This window comes from Haemaphysalis longicornis, unplaced genomic scaffold (assembly GCF_048455015.1).
Source record: "Haemaphysalis longicornis isolate Haplotype H1 unplaced genomic scaffold, Haemaphysalis longicornis Haplotype H1 scaffold_4, whole genome shotgun sequence".
Lineage (NCBI taxonomy): Eukaryota > Metazoa > Arthropoda > Arachnida > Ixodida > Ixodidae > Haemaphysalis > Haemaphysalis longicornis.
Window position 1 is genome coordinate 127404144 of NW_027526361.1, and position 7913 is coordinate 127412056.

Sequence of the window (7913 nt, forward strand, 5' to 3'; positions counted from 1 at the left end):
AACCGCAAGCACCATTTTAACACAGCCTTGATGTATGACCCGCAGTGATACCAACAATTGGAAAGCAGAAACCACGGGAGCAGTGTGGTCCCTGACAGTTCCCAACAGTTGCCTATCGGAGCACAGTTCTATATAAAAGTTGGTCTGAGGCACCTAGAACGTCACAGTCTTTGGCTTCACCCGCAGAATCCTCTTCTGACTTTCAGCTGCATGTAAAAGAAACAATATACTTGCATTAAAATACGCACGAAACCAACTATTATGACTCATACACTGCTTCTCAATATACTATACGACTTTATTGGGTGTTAGTATGCATACATTTCAGATTTGAATAGCTGTTTATTTTAAATGACACAGAAAATGACCAACGTACAAGGAATAAATACCATAACGATAACACTAGGCTCCAAGTGGCATTTTCACATATTCACCTTTACTCAAAAACATGGTTAATAAAGACGGTATTAGGGGCAACTGCTTCACAAATAAATAGACGTGTGCGTCTACCGCGGCACTGACACAGACATTATACAACAGTGAGCATCAAATACGCTGTCTGATCAGATAAACCAAGGTAATTAAAAGGCGGAATGACTCATTGCGCTTGCCATACTATGTTTACGTATAACTGTTTGGGAAAATGCAGTTTGCTATTAAATTGTAGGGAAAGGCCTAAAAACAAGTCATACACGGTTGCATTATCACAAGCCTACAACAGTGCAGTGCAAGAGTTTAGGAAAACAACGCTCGAGCCAAGATTAACGATAAAACATTTTGACACGAGAGGTCACATGTGGCAGTATGCCACCATTAGAACATGATTATTAAAGATAGTAGTTTCCTGACACCAGACGTAAGTGTAACATCAAGCTATTTGTAGGCAAAATAGACTTTATGAGCGTCCTAAAAAGGCCTGACTTAAGGCACGTTACTTGCCCAAACAATTTGTGGTTGTTTAAAATAATTCATCCCAAGAAATCTCACAAAACCCAGCGTGAATCTTATATAATTTTGCAAACCAGGTAGCTGGATGCATGTTACACAGATTAAAATTTAACATGCAAACTAATTATATACGTAATCAATTCAAGCGGCAACAAGTCAGACATCCTTAAGAAGCAAACAAGCCAGCGTTGAATCATACAGGTGACCAGTTTTACAAAGCAGACTTGAAAGCATTTTTTCCAGCCTCAACATTTTACCTTAGGTGAAATTCACAGTTGCGTGCTATAAAAACCCTCCCGTCTTGCTATCAGTGTAATTGTGACCAAAGCCCTGCTTCTGCCAAGCAAGAAATGCAGCTTTGTTCAAAGAAGAAAACTTGTTCAAGCCAAATACGCACATTTTCAATTCTTCTAGGTCATGGGTGTCAGCTCATATCCGGTACTAAAATTTATCAATTAAGGCGGAAGCCATCTGCGTAAATAATCACTGTCACTTTTGCATCAGCAGCAGCACTGCCATGAAAAAAATCTCATGAGCTACACTTGAATAATAAGGACGTCACAATGCGGTGCCATGAACTAAATTAACACCCACTATAGATTCAAATCCAGTCTGCGCATTGTGCCAATGATGAAAAATAAGGCACGACTTCAGTGTTCAGTTGACATGAAACTTGCATGTGCCAGTAACTTAAACCTCTTCATCTGATTTCACCCCCTTCATGCCTTTCATCTGACCTCCATCATGCTTTTCAAGAGATACTTTAACCTCTACCAATAATTTAAAATCCCAAGTAGAGCTGAACACTTCAAGTATTTCAACAGAGACTCCAACTTAAATGACACCAGGCCACTGGCAAACTTCTCATGCTTTCCAAGAACTCCCTGCAAAAGTCCCAAGAACTCTCCAAAGGCACACAACCATATGAACATGATGACACGATGAAAAAGATGACATATGCGGCGAAGAGGATGACCACATCCTGAAGTGACAATGCAGGCGTCGAATCCGTGATGTGTTTCTTGCGGGCAATATTGATGCCGCCAGTCCCTTCTCAGAATAACCGGGCCTCGAGAAGACTTACTGCTCACCTCATGTACCTTCAAGGAAACAAGAAAATTTTGTTACATGGTTGCTTTAAATGAGTGAGTTGCTTAGTCCCTTTCATAACACAGTAATTGATTTAAAATCAGTGATTTCTTGGGTTTTTTCTGGGAGTGCTGCTAAAGGTGAAAGTGCGCTAAAAAATATCACCACAGACAATCAATGAAATTGCCCTGATTCTGGAAAGTATCCAACTTTGCTGCCTCGGTATCCTGAATATAAGTTTTTTTTTTATCCTTGAGAGGTTTCGTTTATTAATCAAATTATAATCACCTTTCGGCATTATATTTTACACACCTTCTCTCTGCAAAAAATGTTCTCTGTACTGTATAATGTGCTCCCTAGAATGCTGTAGTGAAACTGGCTTATTATAACTTACAGCTAAACGATGTTTCTACCACAAAGAAATAAATGGCCAGTCATAGAAGTCATAAATATCGCACTGTGGCAAATTTTTTTTTTGAATTAGTTCCCCCTAAAATATTTCCCTCTCGATATGTATTATCTCCATGGTTCGTAGTGGTATGAGGCAGAAGTTGAGCTGACTAATGCTGAACTAGGCTGTTGCACAATTTTCTTATAAATCGCTACTATAGCACATTTTCTTGCAGACGTCACTTTCTGTGCTCTAAACAATTCCCTTTAAAAAAATTACCCCTTATTTAACCAACTGTCAAAATCCAATGCAAGCATTACTCATGCTACGCCTGTATTTGGGAGTATTATTGGTGCTACGGGCCTATTAAAAGCGGGACATTTAAATCTTCAGTTGCCACCGTACTGTTGTAGCAGCAACCACGTTGGGCGTGTCCGTGGTGCTGGCAAATCACAACTCTCAAGGATTAAAAGCTAAATATTTAGAAAACTAAAATACAAAATAGTGGTTTTTTTTTGGCCACTGTTGGAGCATCCGTAATAGGCGGAATGTGAACACAATGGCCAATATTGGCATTCACGATAACTTCTTAACGCTGAGATTTTGTTAGGACGAACAGACCCAGAAATTGGGTCTCGCAAAAACAAAATGCCAGCTTACCCAACCAAAATTAAGACCCGGGTGTTTATGCCAGGGCCGTCTCAACGTGCACTTCCAGGAACGTTTCGCTAACGTGTTCCGAAAAGCTCCTACTGTCACCTTGAGCCACAGGCCAAGCTGTCACTGAAAATAAGTTTCAAACCATTAGTTATAAAGAAACTACCTAAAAACGCGCCATGAAAGACCCAAAAATGGCAGTGGGTACTTACTTGTAGAATGCAATGATTTCATCCCGTGCAAGAGCTTTCATGTGTTGCCTTCTGATGATACACTTCCAAGAAGGGGTCCAAATACAATTAAAATGGCCATATGCATTCCTTGTACCACTGTTTTAGGTCTATCGTCGCCCTATTGCCTAGAAAATAAACAGTACAAAAATATCAGAGAATAAATTTATGCCTTGCTTTACACAGGGAGCACGAGAAAATATTTAACAATGTCTGATTCGTTCCACGAAAGTAGAATGTCTTTTTTACAGCGGAAGCCCTGGTAATCTTTCCTTGCTAAACCATTTGAGATATGAAAATATTTGAACATACTTTAAAGCTCACCTGTCCTTGGTCTATGCGAACTGGTGAATATCTGCACAATATGCACAACTTAAAAAGTACTCTTTTGTGGCTTATGAGCTCCACAGGGCATTAATAATCCGCCACACTCTATCCGACGACCCTTCAGCATGCCAAAGATGTCTTCAGCCAGTGAATGCCACAGCCATGACTTCGCAGGAGCAGTAATGAAAGGAAATAATTTGTTTTCATTTTTTTTTTGCAGAGGAACAAAAACATTTGTCACAACCTATCAGTGGGGGCCAAATGTCTCCACAGTCAGCCATATACTCTTTCTGAACAGGTCATAGAGTATGAATACATAATGTAGCAATCTGCTTTTGCAGTATAATTTCTACGTTCAAAGGAGAACAGAAATTGATTAATGTTTGGTGCACATCATGATGCAACAACTTTGCACCCGAGCGTTTTGAAAATTATTCCAACTCTCGAGCTGCCACTGACATTGATAGCATAAAATGGCAGGAATGGATAATTTTTAAACTTACTTTGAGACGTTAAAACTTCTAATAGTCCACACGTGAGTTTTATGGGTAATTATTCCGAGGTCTCAGGTTACCACTGACATTGACAGCATAGAAACGGCACCACACTTTCTGCGTGTTTCCACTTGCCTTCCCCTCCACAAAAGGAACGTTTTGTTACAACGCTACTGCTCAGACAACACATTTACCTTGCATTTCACTACACGTCAGGGAGCCAACTAACGTTTACTAGTGTAAATAGACCATCTGAATTCATCGAAGGCATTGGAAGAAACAAGGAACAACTACACACACAGCACAGATAAACGTAAGCAGTGCTGCCGCCAACGCCTTGAACGCACATCAACATTAGGCGGAATAGCGTGATTAGCACAGTAAATTTATGGCTCTCAGAAGACCAACACAACGCAATTAACACGGAAGTTTGAAAATACCGATAAGTCTAAAGACAGACGCTCCGACAAACATGTTGTGCAGTGTGTGCGCGTGAGACACTAGCGTGCGACTAACCCGAGAAGATTCAGTACGGCTGACAGGTACAGCAACCGTCAATATACAACTAAGCAACACCACACCATAAGGGGACATGCAGACTCGAGAAATGCGCGCACCAGCCACTTTCTAAATAGTACTAGCTAACGTACGCAGTCAGAAATGTCAAGCCGACTCCAACCCACAACACACAAGCTTAAAAGTGAATAACGGCCGCAAACGTTTCTCGCATCGAACAGGAAGCGGAGCGGCACGTTTATCGGACGCAGTGATGAACAAGTGAAAGAACAACAACCGTTACCAGAACATAAATAAGCAGCACTGACCTTTTTTGCGCCTCCCGGCAAAACTTCACTTCGTCGAACAGTAAATACAGCCCGAGGACATGAAGAAATCCGCAGTTTCACGCCACAACCAAACTGGTAACCGTTCCCGCCAGTCTGACCGACAGTTCATTTAGTACATCAGGCGCATAACGCGAGCAATCGAGAAAACCGCTATAGAAGTCCACTGGTGGCGCTGCATGCGGACGAACAAAAACTAGCTTCCGTAAACGTTGAGACGTAGGGGCGCTGCTGTCGTTAAAAGTGTTCACGCAGTCCCGTTTTTCCCTCATCGTCGTTGTACCCGTTGCCGTCCCACTATACCATGCATCAACGCAAGCGGCGCTGCCTTGTATTCTTTCCTCCATGCTGTCAACGCATGCGCACGGCATGGCGCACTGAAGTGGCGGTCGTTTCGTAATCGTTTCGGCGAACTTTTTCTTCCTCCGTGCCTTTGGCGATGCACGCCGTGACCAGTGACCAGTCCGCGGAAGAGATCACAAGCTCGGCACCCTTGGTCGCTTATATTTGCTTCGGAAAATGGGAGTAGGCCTCTAAGCGGACGTCTACGCTTCTCTGAGGCTGGAACAAAGAGCTCAGATAATAGCCAATTTAACACGTTAGTCGGGCTAAAGTTTCTCTCCGCGGTCCGTGAGCGCGTGCGGTATGTGTGCATAAACTTTGATGACAGCTTTATTTCTTTCTTTGCACTGAAAACAAAACGCCGCTTCTTTATTGACTGCGTTCTCTTGACAAGTCTTTCCAATACCAATAATATATACTTCGGCGCTCTTTGATACCCACGTTATAGAAAACTACTTCCGGATAGTGAATCCAGTGTGATTACGCGCTAATTAGCGAGTAATAATACATCTGCCCGTTTTCCAGCAATTTTTCTTCATGAACACCAATAGTGCAGGAAAAGAGCAACGGGGGGACCAGGAGGAGAGGGCAGGTCATTCGGTGAACTTGAATTACTACGGCAAGTAACAACATTAGGGTAACACTGCGAATTTTCGCGATACTGCAATGCATAATTTGAAATAAGAATGCCATTTCAATATAAATATATAGAATGTAAGGCAGATGCCGCGGGGTAGATTTAGTTCTCCGGGTTTCGTGTCATTCTCCTCCTGCAAAGAGGCTTTCGTTTTTGCTTGTGAAAATTACTAGCCGGGACGAGACAAGATACAAAAATTAACTTCTAAGCATATAGCTGCATGCGTAGCATGATGTGTGTGGTGTAAAATGTGACGCAGTCGGTTACCATTATGTATGTACCCCATCACAACATAAGTAACGTGGACTAAGTACCATTGAGCGCGTACTACACCACAGCGAGATGATGACTGAGTGTTGAACAAAAACTGCCGTTTCTGCGACGCTTTGTAAACCAAATGCATAAAATGTAATGGCCTCAACAAGTATTTCATAATGAAGATGTTCACAAAAGCACCCCGAATTCTTCAGCGCTATAGCAGCTATGGCTTTGCCCGAACGGCTTATGGGGAAAGGGAAGACGTTTAGTCCTTCTCAAATTGAAGTCACTGGTGATTTTGTACTTGACGCCTCAAATTAGAAAAAGACGATGTTCACGAAAGCGGTTTGGGTGCCGCAGAACACCTAGAAATGGGTTCCTGCAATTTCTTCTTTTGCCTAAGATATCCTCCTCTCGACATTTAATGCTTTGTACGGCGTTGACAAAAAAGTGGGATTTCGTTTTCTGTCAAAGGACTTCACTAAAACTACAGCTTAGCCGTATTATGATAATAACTGCTGCAAGACAGTATCATAGATGTCGGCGAAGTTCATTAAATTTTATGTGCGGTGTGAGCGTGTATATTAAACGCGCCCGTGCATCTTGGGTCAAGAAGCACCTAATATATATGCGGTTCATTGTTCCAGTTGATACATGAAAGAGTGCATACTTCACTGCCGTGCACGAGTTATGTGGAACAAGACACGAGCAAAAAATATACAAACGCACTCTCCCCAACCGTTTACTGGGACATAAGTGGAACAGTAACCGGAACCGCCGACATTCGCATGACCCCATTTCTTCGGTTCCATATAAAAACCACGAACATAAAGAAAACAAGCTGACGGTTCCAGATAAGATCCACCTATATGCCTCGTTCCAGTTATTCTTTCGTTCGGATCCACATAAAATATATGGATCACCCTTTTTAACTGGAACATATATGGAACCAGATTAAGAGTGCAATGTGAGACAAGAACGAAACCCCTGTATCACTCGGTTATGGTGATTACAGTGAATTGAAGGTCAACCCGGCGAAAAGGTTGTGGCCTTCGATGTAGAAATTGTTTTTCTAGACATGTACTCAGTATTGCGGAAAATACGCTCTGCATGGTGATATGACAAGAACGAATAATGTGAGTGGCAATGCAGGTTACCAACAAAAGCGTGTCAGTAGGGCTGACAAAGGCCTTTGGTTAAAGCTTTGTGTCAAGTAGCCAGAAAAAAATTACAACGGGAGGACGATAAACGTGATGTTAAAAAGAATCACGCGTACCACTGGCGCCATGTCGCGGAAAAGCCCCATCATGGCGGTGCATAGAATGAACGCGGTTGTTTCACAAATTGTTTCACAAATTTATTTGCTGCAGTGTATAGTGTGATCGGAACAGGACCGTTTAGATCAACAGCAGCTGTTAAACAAGGGCGCTTTCTTTTCCGGAAATCCGTTCGACAATCAACAACAATGCTTTCACATTAACTGCTTCGGAAGAAAGGCTTACGTAAACTAGAATTTTCCTTCTTTAGTACACGGGCTGGAACTCCTGCAAAACTACTGCGAGGATTCCTGTGTTCTAAGAGCATCCATGCTGACGGCCGGTACGTGGTGTAGTTTACGAAAAGGAGTTGTTGCGTTGAGCTGTCTGTAGGCTGCTCATAATTTTTGACTGGCTCCCTCACCAAGCATACACTAGATAG

The 7913-nt window shown here is 42.2% G+C and overlaps 1 long non-coding RNA gene across 2 annotated transcripts; it reads right to left on the bottom strand.

Moving 5' to 3' along the window:
* Nucleotides 1-220: 220 nt before the first annotated feature.
* On the bottom strand, nucleotides 221-7109 carry LOC144179370 (uncharacterized). 2 transcript variants are annotated; one of them, XR_013324210.1, is made up of 4 exons: nucleotides 4961-7109; nucleotides 3298-3443; nucleotides 3089-3211; nucleotides 221-2048 (listed from the first exon to the last, which is right to left on the bottom strand). It is a non-coding gene; the product is annotated as an uncharacterized LOC144179370 (long non-coding RNA). The 2 variants fall into 2 exon arrangements; XR_013324211.1 differs by having other exon boundaries at nucleotides 3298-3808.
* Between the last annotated feature and the right edge of the window lie 804 nt (nucleotides 7110-7913).